The 18736-nt window shown below is 38.9% G+C and overlaps 1 protein-coding gene and 1 non-coding gene across 3 annotated transcripts in view; both read left to right on the top strand.

Moving 5' to 3' along the window:
* The window catches only part of SCFD2 (sec1 family domain containing 2), a 500388-nt gene that overhangs the window by 118585 nt on the left and 363067 nt on the right, over positions 1-18736 (top strand). The window lies entirely within an intron of this gene.
* Positions 10993-11099, top strand: LOC116477128 (U6 spliceosomal RNA). The gene has a single exon (XR_004250365.1). It is a non-coding gene; the product is annotated as a U6 spliceosomal RNA (small nuclear RNA).

Below are 18736 nucleotides of genomic sequence, written 5' to 3'. Positions count from 1 at the left end.
TGTTTGTCTGTTATTGGTGTATAAGAATGCTTGTGATTTTATTACATCGATTTTGTATCCTGAGACTTTGCTGAAGTTGCTTATCAGCTTAAGGAGATTTTGGGCTGAGACAATGGGGTTTTCTAGATATACAATCATGTCATCTGCAAACAGGGACAATTTGACTTCCTCTTTTCCTTACTGAATACCCTTTATTTCCTTCTCCTGCCTGATTGCCCTGGCCAGAACTTCCAACACTATGTTGAATAGGAGTGGTGAGAGAGGGCATCCCTGTCTTGTGCCAGTTTTCAAAGGGAATGCTTCCAATTCTTGCCCATTCAGTATGATATTGGCTGTGGGTTTGTCATAGATAGCTCTTATTATTTTGAGATACATCCCATCAATACCTAATTTATTGAGAGTTTTTAGCATGAAGGGTTGTTGAATTTTGTCAAAGGCCTTTTCCACATCTATTGAGATAATCATATAGTTTTTGTCTTTGGTTCTGTTTATATGCTGGATTACGTTTATTGATTTGCATATGTTGAACCAGCCTTGCATCCCACAGATGAAGCCCACTTGATCGTGGTATATAAGGTTTTTGATGTGCTGCTGGATTCGGTTTGCCAGTATTTTATTGAGGATTTTTGCATCAATGTTCATTAAGGATATTGGTCTAAAATTCTCTTTTTTTGTTGTTTCTCTGCCAGGCTTTGGTATCAGGATGATGCTGGCCTCATAAAATGAGTTAGGGAGGATTCCCTCTTTTTGTATTGATTGGAATAGTTTCAGAAGGAATGGTACCATTTCCTCCTTGTACCTCTCATAGAATTTGGCTGTGAATCCATCTGGTCCTGGACTCTTTTTGGTAGGTAAGCTATTGATTATTGCCACAATTTCAGAGCCCGTTATTGGTGTATTCAGAGATTCAACTTCTTCCTGGTTTAGTCTTGGGAGGGTGTATTTGTCGAGGAATTTATCCATTTCTTCTAGATTTTCTAGTTTATTTGTGTAGAGGTGTTTGTAGTATTCTCTGATGGTAGTTTGTATTTCTGTGGGATCGGTGATGATATCCCCTTTATCATTTTTTATTGCATCTCTTTGATTCTTCTCGCTTTTCTTCTTTATTAGTCTTGCTAGCGGTCTATCAATTTTGTTGATCCTTTCAAAAAACCAGCTCCTGGATTCATTAATTTTTTGAAGGGTTTTTTGTGTCTCTGTTTCCTTCAGTTCTACTCTGATTTTAGTTATTTCTTGCCTTCTGCTAGCTTTTGAATGTATTTGCTCTTGCTTTTCTATTTCTTTTAATTGTGATGTTAGGGTGTCAATTTTGGATCTTTCCTGCTTTCTGTTGTGGGCATTTAGTGCTATAAATTTCCCTCTACACACTGTTTTGAATGTGTCCAAGAGATTCTGCTATGTTGTGTCTTTGTTCTCGTTGATTTCAAAGAACATCTTTATTTCTGCCTTCATTTCGTAATGCACCCAGTAGTCATTCAGGAGCAGGTTGTTCAGTTTCCATGTAGTTGAGCGGTTTTCAGTGAGTTTCTTAATCCTGAGTTCTAGTTTGATTGCACTGTGGTCTGAGAGACAGTTTGTTATAATTTCTGTTCTTTTAAATTTGCTGAGGAGAGCTTTACTTCCAACTATGTGGTCAATTTTGGAATAGGTGTTGTGTGGTGCTGAAAATAATGTATATTCTGTTGATTTGGGGTGGAGAGTTCTGTAGATGTCTATTAGGTCCACTTGGTGCAGAGCTGAGTTAAATTCCTGGGTATCCTTGTTAACTTACTGTCTCTTTGATCTGTCTAATGTTGACAGTGGGGTGTTAAAGTCTCCCATTATTATTGTGTGGGAGTCTAAGTCTCTTTGTAAGTCTCTAGGGACGTTCTTTATGAATCTGAGTGCTCCTGTATTGGGTGTATATATATTTAGGATAGTTAGCTCTTCTTGTTGAATTGATCCCTTTACCGTTATGTAATGGCCTTCGTTGTCTCTTTTGATCTTTGTTGGTTTAAAGTCTGTTTTATCAGAGACTAGGATTGCAATCCCTGTTTTTTTTTGTTTTCCATTTGCTTGGTAGATCTTCCTCCATCCCTTTATTTTGAGCCTATGTGTGTCTCTGCACGTGTGATGGGTTTCCTGAATACAGCACACTGATGAGTCTTGACTCTTTATCCAGTTTGCCAGTCTGTGTCTTTTAATTGGAGCATTTAGCCCGTTTACATTTAATGTTAATATTGTTATGTGTGAATTTGATCCTGTCATTATGATGTTAGCTGGTTATTTTGCTCGTTAGTTGAAGCAGTTTCTTCCCAGCCTTGATGATCTTTGCAATTTGGCATGTTTTTGCAGTGGCTGGTACTGGTTGTTCCTTTCCATGTTTAGTGCTTCCTTCAGGAGCTCTTTTAGGGCAGGCCTCTTGGTGACAAAATCTCTCAGCCTTTTCTTGTCTGTAAAGTATTTTATTTCTCCTTCACTTATGAAGCTTAGTTTGACTGGATATGAAATTCTGGGTTGAAAATTCTTTTCTTTAAGAATGTCGAATATTGTCCCACACTCTCTTCTGGCTTGTAGAGTTTCTGCCGAGAGATCCACTGTTAGTCTGATGGGCTTCCCTTTGTGTGTAACCCAACCTTTCTCTCTGGCTGCCCTTAACATTTTTTCCTTCATTTCAACTTTGGTGAATCTGACAATTATGCGTCTTGGAGTTGCTCTTCTCGAGGAGTATTTTTGTGGCGTTCTCTGTATTTCCTGAATCTGAATGTTCCCTGCCTTGCTAGATTGGGGAAGTTCTCCTGGATAATATCCTGCAGAGTGTTTTCCAACTTGGTTCTATTCTCCCCGTCACTTTCAGGTACACCAATCAGACGTAGATTTGGTCTTTTCACATACTGCCATATTTCTTGGAGGCTTTGTTCGTTTCTTTTTATTCTTTTTTCTCTAAACTTCCCTTCTCGCTTCACTTCAGTCATTTCATCTTCCATCAGTGATACCTGTTCTTCCAGTTGATCGCATCGGCTCCTGAGGCTTCTGCATTCTTCACGTAGTTCTCAAGCCTTGGTTTTCAGCTCCATCAGCTCCTTTAACCACTTCTTTTCATTGGTTATTCTAGTTATGCGTTCATCTAATTCTTTTTCAAAGTTTCTGACTTCTTTGCCATTGGTTTGAATTTCCTCCTGTAGCTCGGAGTAGTTTGATCGTCTGAAGCCTTCTTCTCTCAGCTCATCATAGTCATTCTCCATCCAGCTTTGTTCCATTGCTGGTGAGGAGCTGTGTTCCTTTGGAGGAAGAGAGGCGCTCTGATTTTTAGAGTTTTCTGTTTTTCTGCTCTGTTTTTTCCCCATCTTTGTGGTTTTATCTACTTTTGGTCTTTGATGATGGTGACTTACAGATGGGTTTTTGGTGTGGATGTCCTTTCTGTTTGTTAGTTTTCCTTCTAACAGACAGGACCCTCTGCTGCAAGTCTGTTGGAGTTTGCTAGAGGTCCACTCCAGACCCTGTTTGGCTGGGTATCAGCAGCGGTGGCTGCAGAACAGTGGATTTTCGTGAACTGCAAATGCTGCTGCCTGATCATTCCTCTGGAAGTTTTGTCTCAGAGGAGTACCCGGCCGTGTGCGGTGTCAGTCTGCCCCTACCGGGTGGTGCCTCCCAGTTGGGCTGCTTTGGGGTCAGGGACCCACTTGAGGAGGCAATCTGCCTGTTCTCAGATCTCTAGGTGCATGCTGGGAGAACCACTACTCTCTTCAAAGCTGTCAGACAGGGACATTTAAGTCTGCAGAGGTTACTGCTGTCTTTTTGTTTGTCTGTGCCCTGCCCCCAGAGGTGGAGCCTACAGAGGCAGGCAGGCCTCCTTGAGCTGTGGTGGGCTCCACCCAGTTTGAGCTTCTGGGCTGCTTTGTTTACCTAAGCGAGCCTGGGCAATGGCAGGCGCCCCTCCCCCAGCCTCGCTGCTGCCTTGCAGTTTGATCTCAGACTGCTATTCTAGCAATCAGTGAGACTCCATGGGTGTAGGACCCTCCGAGCCAGGTGCCGGATATAATCTCCTGGTGTGCCGTTTTTTAAGCCTGTTGGAAAAGCACAGTATTAGGGTGGGAGTGACCCGATTTTCCAGGTGCCATCTCTCACCCCTTTCTTTGACTAGGAAAGGGAACTCCCTGACCCGTTGTGCTTCATGAGTGAGGCAATGTCTCGCTCTGCTTCGTTTTGCGCATGGTGCGCTGCACCCACTGTCCTGCACCAACCATCTGGCACTCCCTAGTGAGATGAACTCGTCACCTCAGATGGAAATGCAGAAATCACCCATCTTCTGCATCGCTCATGCTGGGAGCTGTAGACTGGAGCTGTTCCTATTCATCCATCTTTGCTCCACTGCTGGCAAAATCTTGTCTCTACTGAAAATACAAAAATTAGCTGGGTATGGTGGTGTTCCTCTGTAGTCCCAGCTACTCGGGAGGCTGAGGCAGGAGAATTTCTTGAACCTGGGAGGCAGAGGTTGCAGTGAGCTGAGATTGTGTCACTGCACTTCAGCCTGGGTGACAGAGGGAGACTCCATATCAAAAATAAATAAATAAATAAATAAATAAATAAATAAATAAATAAATAAAGTGATATATGTAGATCTAGCTCATTCCTTTAAACCACATCATAAGTATACAATTTATTTATGCAATCTATACTGATGTTTAGTTAGGCTGTTGCATTTGTGGCGTGTTTGTATGTGCGTGTGTGTGTGTTGTGTGTGTGTGTGCATGTAAGATTAGGAAGAATTATGCAGTGAATACCCTGGAATATGTCTCCTGTTATATATTGTTCAGTTTACCAAATATTGACAAAAATATTGAAGCAGGTAAGGCTCAAAGCTGTGTCGTCTTCAGGATGTCAGTGAGCTGCCTTTATTATCCCAGAATGTCTAAAGTGTCACAAACATATATCAAGAGGCAATAAGTGGAGCTTATTTCTTCATTATGTATTTTTCCTATCTAGGCAAAAAGAAAAAAAAAACTTTCTAAATCCTTAATGATGTCTGTGAGCCTTACCTCAAAATATCTTGTTTTTTGAGATGATAACTTTTGTTGTTTATGGTGGTTGGTTTTCTGTTATTTGGAGCCAAAATACACTCATCTTTTTCCCGTTAATATGTAATATACTAAGATCCCAAATAAAAGTGTTTTTTTTTCCCCAGTTTTTAGTTTGTTCTAGTTGTCAGTTTATCTATCAGTTTTTTTTAAATCCATATATTCAGTTTTATGCATTTATTCATGGGTATTTTAAGGATTTTAATGCCATTATGAATTCAATTTTTAAAATTCAGTTTTCCAGTTGTTTATTGTTGGCATATAGGAATATCTTGACTCATGAATAGTGATCATGGATCCGACAACTTGCATTTTGTAATGATATTTGTTTTCTTATTTCTGGTTGTTATTTATTGATTGTCCTGGGCTTTCTGTGTGGGCAAGAATATTATCTGTGAATAAAGTCAGTTTTGTTTCTTCGTTTCCACACTTAATACCAAGTTCTTTCATAGTGCATTGACCAGGCATGCTAGGTCCTTTTTCAGTAAGAGTCATGCTAACAGCCATCTTAATTTTATTCCTAACTTTAAGGAAAATGTTCCCAAATGTTACCGTTAAGTATTATGTTCGCTGCGGTTTTGTTTTGTTTTTAATCAGACTAAGGAAGTTTCTTCCCCCTAGTTTGCCTTTTTTTTTTTTTTTAGTGATGCATTAGTGTTGCATTTTGTTTAATGCAGATTATTATTTTTTTAAATGACTATATAGTTTTTCTCCCATAATCTGTTAATGTGGTGAATTGAGTTTATAACTTTTTTAATGCTAAATAATCTTCATTGCATTCCTGGGACAAATTCAACTTGTTCCCACACACACATACACTCACACACATGTAAACATATGCACACACACACACACACACATACAAATTGCTGGATTTAGTTTATTAATATTTTCCATAGAAATTTGCATTTATGCTCATAGGTGAAATTAGGATTTTTTTCTTTCCTTTTTTGAGACAGGTCTTACTCTGTCACTCAGGTTGGAGTGCAGTGGCGTGATCTCAGTTCACTGCAACCTCCACCTCCTGAGTTCAAGTGATTTTCCCATGTCAGCCTCCCCAATAGCTGGAATTACAGGTGTGTGCCACCACGCTCAGCTAATTTTTGTATTTTTTCGTAGAGATAGGGTTTTGCCATGTTGGCCATGCTGGTCTCGAACTGCCGACCTCAAGTGATCTGCCCGCCTTGGCCTCCCAGTGTTGGGATTACAGGCATGAGCCACTGTACCTGGACTATATTTTTTCTTTATTGTTCTGCCCATGGTCTGGTTTTCCCAAAAAGATTATATTATAATAGTTTAGTAAAGTCATTTAGGGTGAGTTTTACTTTTTCTATTCTCTATTTATTTAAAAAAGGAATTATCAGTTGCTTAAAAGTAAAATACTTCCAAAAAATAACCTGGACCTATTGCTTTGTTGTTGATATTTATAATTAATATAAGTAATAATAAGTGTTTGAAAACTATAATTTCTTCAATTATTTATCACTTTGATTTATCTTCTGTCAGAGGTGATTTTAAATTACTCACAATGATTGTGAATTTACCAGTTATACCATTTTAAAACATATTTCTATCTCTATCACTGTCTTTATCTCTGTCTTCATTAAAAACTATGAGCTGATATTACTTTCATATTTCTTTAAAAAATTTTTTTGAGACAGGGTCTCACTCTGTCACCCAGATTGAGTGCAGTGGCATGATCACCACTCAGTGTAGCCTCGACATCCCAGACTCAAGTGATCCTCCCACCTCAGCCTCCTGAGTAGCTGGAACTACAGGAATGCACCAGCACTCCTGGCTCATTTTTATTTTTTATTTTCTGTAGAAATGGGATCTTTCTCTATTGCCCAGGCTGGTCTCAAACTCCTGGACTCAAGTGATCCTCCCACCTTGGCCTACCAAAACATTGGGATTACAGGCATGAGCCACTGTACTTGGTCTAATATCAGGGCTCTAGTCTAATAGTACAGGGTTCATTCTAGTTTTCCCCCTTTCCATAATTGTACCTCCCTTCTCTGACAGTGAGGAACTTGTCTCCCATTATCCTCAACATATTTAATTACTTTATCAATCCCCACGATGCCTCCTCACCTCACCTGGGCTCTCCCTTCCTGCTCCAGGCCATGGCCAAGCCCACACGGATGTTCTCTCTCACTTTATACAGAGGCACCCTTGTGGAAACCTCCTCATAGGGATGCTCTTCTACCTCAGTTGAGCTCTGACATCTCACCCTGTGCTGCCCCTGCCTCTGCCTTCTTCATAGAGGCCCTCCTCTCATGCCTCTTGGGCTCCATCAGCCCACACTAAGCCCACACTGTGGCTTTTATGGCACAGATACCCTCCTCATTCTGCAGGCTCTGACACTTTATGCCGAGTCACTACCATTGCTACTGCCTTCTTTAGCTGCCCTCACCACCCTGCTCAGCATCCTACACTGCATCCTGGGATGTTGTTGTCACTCAGTCTCCACCTGGATACCTTTTGTCACCTGCTTTGGTTCTGACAATCCATGTAGGGCTGCTGCTGCATTCTCCCCTCTCCTCCAGTCTCCCCATCCCTTCGAGATGTCCTCTTCACTCCACTTGGGTCCTGGTAGTCATATGGACACCATCCTTACCTTGCTCAGGTTCTGATCCCCTGCCCTGGATCCTCACTTCCACCGCCTTCCACCTGGATGCCCTTTCCATGCCCTTGGGTTCCAACAACCCCTGTGAGACTCTCCCATGCACAAATGCCCTCCTCGTCTGGTTCTGGCTCTGACACCATGCTCTGGGCTGCCATTGTCTCCCCTGTGGACACCCTCTTCGTACTCATGGGCTCTGATAACCCGCCCTAAGCCACTCTTGTGCACTCCTTCATTCCCCCTGCCCTACCGTATAGACAATCTCTTCACCCTGCTGCTGTCTACATCACATGTCCTCTAAAGTGAGCCCCACTCCAAAATCTCATAAATTGGTTCAAAACAAGACTATACAGAGATTTTCTCCTGAGGATGAAAATCTTTCTAGATAAGCTTACTAAAGTTTTCTGAAGAAACTTGACATATTAATTCTAAGCGATTTTTTATTTGTAATTAATTTTTGGAATCTTTTGTTCCATATTAGACTCTTAGACTATTAGATGTGATCATGGTAATTGGTGTGGTTCTTTCAACAATTAAAGAAAGAATTGAAAGACTGAGGAACCCCAGGCATGGTGGTACACATCTGTAGTTTCAGCTACTCACAAGGCTGAAGTATGAGGATTACTCCAAGTCAGGAGTTTGAGGCTGCAGTGGCCTGTGAATAGCCACTGCGCTCCAGCCTGGCAACATAGAGAGACCCCTTTGCCTCTGCCCAATCTCTTAAATAAATAAGATTGGGGAAAAGAAGTAAACATTTAAAATACTAAAATCCTACTTTTATCGTAATTGCATATCACCCTGACCAGTATTGTGTTCTCAGTCACTTCTGGGTCCTTACAAGTTAGGGTTTTAGCATAGGCGAATGTATAAACTGATCATCAGAATGCTCTTTGTTTATGGAGATGCTTACTTTACATAGTATATACTCATCCATTAGTTTAACAAGTCATAATATATGGGCAGCTGCCCCATTTACAGGCTTTGGTTTGAAAGTAGGGCATTTGTGTTTATTTTGAGCATGAGGACAACCTTTCATTTTTCCCCAAGTGCTTGAAAGCCACCAAGAAATTTCAGCTAATGTTGAGAATTGTTTATTTCTTGAGAGACTCATTTCCACCACTTTCTACCAGGCCTCCATCACTGAAACCTCAATGTTTACTTTATGGCCTAAGTAATGTTATAGACAACCTTAGCTAAAAAAAAAGAAATCGGTCTTAGAAATCTACAATTAAAAATAGGTTACTGCATTTCTTCTACTTACAATGGTTTTGGTGATCTAACGACTAGTCAGCAAGAGACCTGAGGACTATTTGTAAGATACCATTTGACCCAGCCATCCCATTACTGGGTATATACCCAAAGGACTATAAATAAAGACACATGCACACGTATGTTTATTGCAGCACTATTCACAATAGCAAAGAGTTGGAACCAACCCAAATGTCCAACAACAATAGACTGGATTAAGAAAATGTGGCACATATACACCATGGAATACTATGCAGCCATAAAAAATGATGAGTTCATGTCCTTTGTAGGGACATGGATGAAACTGGGAAACATCATTCTCAGTAAACTATTGCAAGGACGAAAAACCAAACACCGCATGTTCTCACTCATAGGTGGGAATTGAACAATGAGAACTCATGGACACAGGAAGGGGAACATCACACTCCGGGGACTGTTGTGGGGTGGGGGGAGGGGGGAGGGACAGCATTAGGAGATATACGTAGTGCTAAATGATGAGTTAATGGGTGTAGCAAAACAACATGGCACATGGATACATATGTAACAAACCTGCACATTGTGCACATGTACCCTAAAACCTAAAGTATAATAATAAAAAAAAAGAAAAAAAAAAGAAAAAAAAAGATTTGTGTTGGACTTAACACTCCTAGAAACAATAGATTTATACATTTAATTTCTAAAGATAATATTATATGCTCAAAAGAGAAACCTTTTTGAGTATTCTTGGGGAAAATCTAATATCTGTTAGCAGTGAGTGCAATTTGAAAAGCCGAAGGAGATAAAGCATCTTCATGACTCCTTTTTTCTCTCTCTTATCTCCAAGGTCCATTATCATTGTCAGTGTTTTAGGCATTGAATGCATGTGTGCTAGTTATAAAATAATTCTGATTTTGCTTCAGATTTACAGTGTAGAAAAGAACAAGTTTAAACTGATCATAGATATGTTTATGATTCAATTAGTGAGTGTTTTCACAAAGTAGCTTTGCCTTTTAATTAAAGTACAAATTCATTGAATTTGGTGAAAGGGTGTAAAGTATGACGAATTCGTTTCTTGTAGTATAGCAAGAGAGTCTGGCTTAGTTTCCTCATCTAAAGAGAAATAAAGTATCTACCTCATAGTGTTATTGTCAGTATTGAGTGAGATTACATGTGTATTAATACACATATTTATGTGTTATGTATTAATACACATAATTAATACATAGCTAAGAATAAATTATCTACCTCATAGTGTTATTGTCAGGATTGAGACTATATGTGTATTAATGCATAACTAAGTACAGTAAATCTTCAATAAATAGTCATTATTATTTATTCTTTCAGCTGAGTCAAAAATATTACAAATGCTGTCTTATTTTATGTGAGTAATGCCTTTAATATATTCTCACCTGGATTTTGGTTTCCTAAATTAAAATTTATTAAGGAAGAATGAGTTTGTCACTTAGAAAAATGTTACTATCTTTTTATATTTACTGTTTGATAATGTTTGACAGTATTTTTCTTTAAACCTTGATTTAAAGCCTACTGTTTCTGCAATGGATAGCTGATGTTTTTATGCTAGTCATCACAAGAAAAAAGCTTTTTTTCCCCATTAAAAATTTATTGGCCAGGCCTGGTGGCTCACACCTGCAATCCTGAGGCAGGAGGATCACTTGAGGCCAGAAGTTCAAGACCAGTCTGGGCAACATAGTGAGACCTTGTCTGTACTAAAAATGAAAAAAAAAATTAACTGGATATGGTGGTGCATGCTTGTGGTCCCAGCTACTCAGGAGGCTGAGGCAGGAGGATCACTTGAGCCCAGAAGATCAAAGCTGCAGTGAGCTGTAATTGTGTCACTGCATTCCAGCCTGGGTGACCCTGTCTCAAAATAAATAAATAAATAAATAAATAAATGGAAAAAGAAAACAATTATAGGTGTGTTTATACCACTTATTATAAAGCTATAACAATGTAATTGTTATAGTTATAACAATAACTAGTGCTTGAACTTCAAAGAGAATGGAACAATTGACCTTTTTGTCAAAATTACACAGCAAATAAATGACCCTTTAAATTGTGCATTAGGTGATGTCTTTGGCAGCACATATACTAAAATTGGAATGATACAGAAAAGATTAGCATGGCCCCTGCACAAAGACAACATGCAAATTCGTGAAGCATTTCACATTTTTAAAATCTAGAATAAAAGTAAAAATTAAAGAAAAATTGTGCATTAGCAAACCCATTATGATTTTTTAAGCCTTATGCTTTTTCTACTTGTCTTAAAAAATGGCATGGTGTATTGGTGTGAGTGGTAATAATAATAATAAAAAACATAATCCTCATTGGATTCAGAAAACTTTGAAACCCCAGAAAAGATTTTGTGGGATAAAATCAAGGTATCATAGAGTGAGAACACTGAAAAGTAATATGTATTCTTGAACACTGCCCAACATCTGATTTCCCCTCTATAAAATCACTGAAGAGTAATACAAGGAAAAAAACCTTTTATTGACTATAACTTATTGTGGTTATAAAATGATAGCAAACTATGTATTAAGGAAGCAGTTATGTTTAAACTTCCTACTTCCTAAACATATACTTTATAGATATATATGTAATATATCCATCTCCAGTTATTTCTTTAGGTAGAATTTATACTTTAAAGCAATCCAGCTTGGAAAATGGTTTTTTAATAAAATGTAAATGAGTTACAATGTCACTCAAGAAAATTGAGGTAAAATATAGCTTTAGTTTTAAGTTTTACCTCTTTGCAATAAAAAATAGGCATCTATTTTATTGGCTGCCAAAGTAGTTTTTAATAGGTAGGATTGGTTTTTTAAAATATATTGAATGTTAGATAATATCTTTCTATAGCAAATCAAGTTTACCTAAGCTAAGTAATAGTATGTCTGCTAATTTTATAATTAATTGGCGGATTTTACTTTCTAAGTCCTCTAGTGCCTCTATTAGCTCTCACGCCATATGGCTTGGCTTGGAAATATGATGGCTCATTTTAGTGCCATTCCTGACTTCACCAACACCCTGGGAGGTTCTGTTTTATAATGCCTTCTTTTTAGCCATTTATAATTAGGATCGAGTTTTTCTGAGAAGAAGTTTCCACTACTCTGCTTCTCTGTGGGCCTTGCTATTCAAGAGTCATTCGGCAGCATGGGGTATTGTCACTTGCAAAAGCATCTGTGGAGATTTGGATTAAGATGGTGGATAGGAGGCAGGACTAGCTTGTAGCTCCCACTCAGACAGAGCAGTGTGTGGAGATTCACATCGTGAACTGCTCCAAGAACTAATGCAGGAACATGCCAGGAAAGCTGAGAGAATGCACAGACCATTTGGAGGAACTGGATCACCACTGCAGGCTCCCTGAGATGCTGAAAAACTGAGTCTGCTTGCTTTCTCAGTGGAGAGGCTGGTGGTCTGGGGAAGTTCTCAGCCCTGGTCACTGGCTGCCTGGAAATAAACTTGGTCCTATTGCTGAGGCACAGTGGGCATGAGACCAGCCTTTAGGACTGTAGTCTACATGGGAGTGGGGTGAAGCCTGTGACTGCCGACTTTACCCCTTTTCCCTGGTGATCTGTGTGATTCAGCAGAGGCAGCTATAATCCCCCTGGGAACATAACTCCATTGGCTTGGGAACCATACCACCATCTCCCACAGTAGCTGCAGCAAGCCTCACCCAAGGAGAGTCTGAGCTCAGACACACCTATTCCTGCTCCCATCTGGTGGTCTTTCTCTACCAGCCCTGGTTGCCAAAGACAAAGGATATAATCTCTTGGGGGCTCTATGGTCCTGTCTACTGCCTGAAAAACCTGAATACTTAACCAGGCAACCACAGGGCAAGTTTGCATCCTCCTATAGTGTGGCAGCTGATGCACTCTTGAAAGCGCCACCTCCTGGCTGGAGTCCAAACGACAAAAAAACAGTGCGCTAAACAAAAATAAAACCAAGGACCCTCACAGAGTCCACTTCACTCCCCTGCTGCCTCCACTGGAGCAGGTGCTGGTATCCATGGCTGAAAGACCTGAAGATGGATCACATCATAGGACTCTTTGCATACACTCCCCAGTACCAGCCTGAAACCCCGTAGCTCCACTGATTGGCTAGACCCAGAAGAGCAAAAATGATCACTGTAGTGCAGCTCTCAGGAAGCCCCATAGGGGAAGAGGGAGAACACTTCATCAAGGGAGCACCCCATGAGACGAAATAATCTGAACAGCAGCCCCGAGTCACAGAACTTCCCTCTGACATAGTTTACCCAAATGTGAAGGAACTAGAAAAACAATTCTGGTAATATGACAAAACAAGATTCTTTAACAGCCCCCAAAAGATCACATTAGCTTACCAGCAATCGAAACCAAGATGAAATCTCTGAATTTCCAGAAAAAAAATTCAGAAGGTCAATTATTAAGCTAATCAAGGAGACGCCAGAGAAAGGTGAAGTCCAACTTAAAGAAATCAAAAACATGATACAGGATATGAAAGGAAAAATATTCAGTGAAATAGACAGCATAAATAAAAAAAGTCACAACTTCTGGAAATCAAAGACACACTTAGAGAAATGAAAAATGCACTGGAAAGTCTCAGCAATAAAATTGAACAAGCAGAAGAAAGAACTTCAGAGCTCAAGGACAAGGCTTTCGAATTAACCCAATCCATCTCAGACAAAGAAAAAATAATTTTAAAAAATGAACAAAGCCTCCAGGAAGCTTGGGACTATGTTAAGCATTCAAACCTAAGATAATTGCTTTTCCTAAGGAAGAAGAGAAATCTAAAAGTTTGGAAAACATATTGGAGGGAATAATTGAGGAAAACTTCCCCAGCCTTGCTACAGATCTAGACATCCAAACACCAGAAGCTCAAAGAACACCTGGGAAATTCATCACAAAAAGATAATTGCCTAGGCACATAGTCATCACGTTATCTAAAGTCAAGACAAAGGAAAGAATCTTAAGAGCTGTGAAATAAAAGCATCAGGTAATGTATAAAGGAAAACCTATCAGAGTAACAGCAGATTTCTCAGCAGAAATCCTACAAGCTAGAAGGGATTGGGGTCCTATTTTTAGCCTCCATAAACAAAACAATTATCAGCCAAGAATTTTGTATCCAGCAAAACTAAGCTACATAAATGAAGGAAAGATACAGTCTTTTCCAGACAAACAAATGCTGAGAGAATTCACCACTAGCAAGCCAGCACTACAAGACTGCTGAAAGGAGTTCTAAATCTTGAAACAAATTTTTGCGATACACCAAAATAGAACCTCCTTAAAGCATAACTGTCAAAGAACCTATATAACAATAACACGATGGAAAAAAAAAAAAAAAGACATCCAAGCAACAAATAGCATGATGAATAGAATAGTACCTGACATCTTAATACTAACATTGAATGAAAATGGCCTAAATGCTCCACTTAAAAGATACAGAATGGCAGAATGGATAATAATTCACCAACCAAGTTTCTTCTGTCTTCAGGAGACTCACCTAACATACAAGGACTCACATAAACTTAAGGTAAAGGGGTGGACAAAGATATTCCATGCAAATGGACACCAAAAGTGAGCAGGAGTAGCTATTCTTATATCAGACAAAACAAACCTTAAAGCAACAGCAGTTAAAAAAGACAAAGAGGGACCTTATATAATGATAAAAGGACTAGTACAAAAGGAAAATATCACAATCCTAAATATATATGCACCTAACACTGGAGCTCCCAAATTTATAAAACAATTACTGCTAGACCTAAGAAATCAGATAGATGGCAACATAGCAATAGTGGGGGACTTTAATACTCCACTGACAGCACTAGACAGGTCATCAAGACAGAAAGTCAACAAAGAAACAATGGACTTAAATTGTTCCTACAACAAATGGACTTCACAGATATTTACAGAACATTCTATCCAACAACTGCAGAATATGCATTCTATTCATCAGTACATGGAATGTTCTCCAAGATAGACTATATGATAGGCCACAAAACAAGTCTCAGTAAATGGAAGAAAATGTAAATTATAGTAAATACTCTTTCAGACCACAGTGGAATAAAATTGGAAATCAACTCCAAAAGGAACCCTGAAAACCATGCAAGTACATGGAAATTAAATAACCTGCTCCTGAATAATCTTTGGGTCAACAATGAAATCAAGATGCAAATTAAAAGTCTGAACAATAATAGTGACACAACCTATCCAAACCTCTGGGATACAGCAAAAGGTGCTAATAGGGAAGTTCATAGCATTAAATGCCTACATCAAAAAGTCTGAAAGAGCACGAATAGATAAACTAAGGTCACATCTCAAGAAACTACAGAAACAAGAACACACCAAACCCAAACCCAGCAGAAGAAAAGACATAACAAAGATCAGAGCAGAACTAAATGAAATTGAAACAAGCAAACAAACAAAAATACAAAAGATAAATGAAACAAAAAGCTGGTTCTTTGGAAAGATAAACAAAATTGATAGAATATTAGCGACATTAACCAAGAAAAGAAGAAAGACGATCCAAATAAGCTAAATTAGAAATGAAACGGGATATATTACTACTGATACCACAGAAATACAAGTGATCATTCAAGGCTACTATGAACACCTTTACATGCATAAACTAGAAACCATAGAGGAGATGGATAAATTCCTGGAAATACACAACCCTTCTAGATTAAACCAGGAAGATATAGAAACTCTGAACAGACCAACAAAAAGCAGCAAGATTGAAATGGCAATAAAAAAATTGCCAACAAAAAAAGTCCAGGACCAGATGGATTCACAGCTGAATTTTATCAGACATTCAAAGAATTGGTATCAATCCTATTGACACTATTCCACACAATAGGGAAAGAGGGAATCCCCCCTGAAGCGTTCTATAAAGCCAGTATTACCCTGATATCAAAACCAGGAAAAGATATAACCAAAAAAGAAAACTACAGACCAATATCCCTGATGAACATAGATGCAAAAATCCTCAACAAAATACGAGTGGACTGAGTCCACCAGCATGTGAAAAAGATCATCCACCATGATCAACTGGGTGTCATACCAGGGATGGAGGGATAGTTTAACATTCACAGGTCAATAAATGTGATACACCACATAAACAGAATTAAAAACAAAAATCACATGATCATCTCAGTAGATGCAGAAAAAGCAATGGACAAAATCCAGTATCCCTTAGTGATTAAACCCTCAGCAAAATCGGCATAGAAGGGACATACCTTAAGGTAATAAAGATTGTCCATGACAAACCCACTGCTAACATTATACTGAATGGGGAAAATTTGGAAGCATCCCCCCTGAGAACTGGAACAAGATAAGAATGTCCATTCTCATCACTTCGGTTCAACGTAGTACTGGGAGTCCTAGCCAGAGCACTCAGCCAAGAAAAGGAAATAAAAGGCATCCAAATCTGTAAAGAGGAAGTTGAACTCTTGTTGTTTGCTGATGATATGATCATATACCTAAAAAACCCTAAAGATTCATCCAAAAAGCTCCTAAAACTGGTAAATGAATTCAGCAAAGTTTCAGGATATGAAATTAATGCACACAAATCTATAAACCACTATATACTCTGCTATATACAAGCAACAACCAAGCTGAGAATCAAATCAAGATCTCAACTCCTTAACAATAGCTGCAAAAAAAAAAAAAAAAAAATACCTGATTATATACCTAACCAGGGAGGTGAAAGACCTCAGCAAGGTAAACTACAAAACACTACTGAAAGAAATCATAGATGATACAAACAAATGGAAAGACATCCCATGCCCATGGATGAGTAGAATCAATATTGTGAAAATGACCATACTGCCAAAAGCAATTTACAAATTCAGTGCAATTTCTGTCAAAATACCACTATCATTCTTCACAGAACTAGAAAAACAATTCTAAAATTCATATGAAACCAAAAAAGAGCCCGCATAGCCAAAGCGAGACTAAGCAAAAAGCAAATCTGGAGGCATCACATTACCCGAATTCAAACTATACTATAAGTCCATAGCCACCAAACAGCATGATTCTGGTATAAAAATAGGCACATAGACCAGTGGAACTGAATAGAGAACCCAGAAATAAAGCCAAATACTTAACAGCCAACTGATCTTTGAAAGGGCAAACAAAAACACAAAGTGGGGAAAAGACACCCTATTCAACAAATGGTGCTGGGATAATTGGAAAGCCACAGGTAAAAGAATGAAACTGGATCCTCATTTCTCACCTTATACAAAAATCAACTCAAGATGGATCAAAGACTTACATCTATGACCTGAAATCATAAAGATTCTAGAAGATAACATCGGAAAAGCCTTCTAGACACTGGCTTAGGCAAAGACTTCATGACCAAGAGTCCAAAAGCAAATGCAACAAAAACAAAGATAAATAGATGGGACATAATTAAACTGAAAAGCTTCTGCACAGCAAAAGAAATAATCATCAGAGTTAATAGACAACCCACAGAGTGGGAGAAAATCATTACAATCTATACATCTGACCAAGAACTAATATCCAGAATCTACACAGAATTCAAACAAATCAGCAGAAGAAAACAAACAATCCCACCAAAAAGTGGGCTAAGGACATGAACAGACAATTCTCAAAAGAAGATGTAGAAATGGCTGACAAGCATATGGAAAAATGCTCAACATTGCTAATTATCAGGGAAATGCCTATCAAAACCACGATGTGATACCATCTTACTCCTGCAAGAATGGCCATAATAAAAAAATAAAGAAAAAATAGATATTGGTATGGATGTGGTGAAAAAGGAACACTTTTATACTGTTGTTGAGAATGTAAATTAGTACAACCACTGTAAAAAACAGTGTGGAGATTCCCTAAGGAACTAAAAGTAGATCTACCATTTGACCTAGCAATCCCACTACTAGGTATCTACCCAGAGGAAAAGAAGTCATTATAGGAAAAACAAACTTGCACACATATGCATGTTTATAGCAGCACAATTTGCAATTGTGAAAGTATGGAACCAGCCCAAATGCCCATCAATCAATGGGTGGATAAAGAAAATGTGATGGGTGTGTGTGTGTATGTGTGTGTGGAGCATTTTTTTTTTGCAATATTGTATCAAAAAACCCCACAAAAACACAACATGGATTTTTTTTTTTATTAGAGTATAACAACATTCTCCCACTCCTGATTTCCATCAAGAAGAGTTTTCCTATGGTCTTGGCCTTTCTCTGACCCTCTTTTAGTGAGAGGGATGTTTTACCTGATTGGTAAATTTGGAATGATAGAATAAGAAGAGGCTCAACTCTGCCTCTTCTCCGCTTAGCAGGCACCCTGACTATGCAGAGCGCTGTGGGGCTCAGCCTTCCAGGGTTAGGATCTGCCTTTATTGTGTGACAGCTGCTGTTTCTTTCTCCACTCTTCTTCTTCACATTGAACTGACTATAGGGGACAGGCACTCTGTCCTGCCCCTTCATGGGAGGCCTAGCCTGCTCAGAGCTTGCCCTTGACCGAGAAGAAAAGGCTGCCTTCTAGAGCCCCATATTAGCAAGCTCACTTGGCTAATAGACCTCACATTCTACCACCTGGTTTGGCCTCTCTATCTGTATTAAAGGTGATATTTGGCTTCGTGTGTGTGTGTGTGTGTGTGTGTGTGTGTGTGTGTGTGTGTGTGTGTGTGTGTGTGTGTGTGTGTGTGTGTGTGTGTGTGTGTGTGTGTGTGTTAGACTTTTATTTTAGGTTCAGGGATGCATGTGTAGGTTTGTTACATAGAGAAACTTGTGTCATGGGAGTTTGTTGTACAGATTATATTGTCACTGTATTAGTCCCTTCTCACACTGCTATGAAGAAATACC

Source organism: Hylobates moloch, unplaced genomic scaffold (genome assembly GCF_009828535.3).
Source record: "Hylobates moloch isolate HMO894 unplaced genomic scaffold, HMol_V3 SCAFFOLD_2, whole genome shotgun sequence".
Taxonomy (NCBI): domain Eukaryota; kingdom Metazoa; phylum Chordata; class Mammalia; order Primates; family Hylobatidae; genus Hylobates; species Hylobates moloch.
The sequence above is the reverse complement of the archived record's forward strand: the minus strand, read 5'-3'. Positions and strand labels throughout refer to the sequence as shown.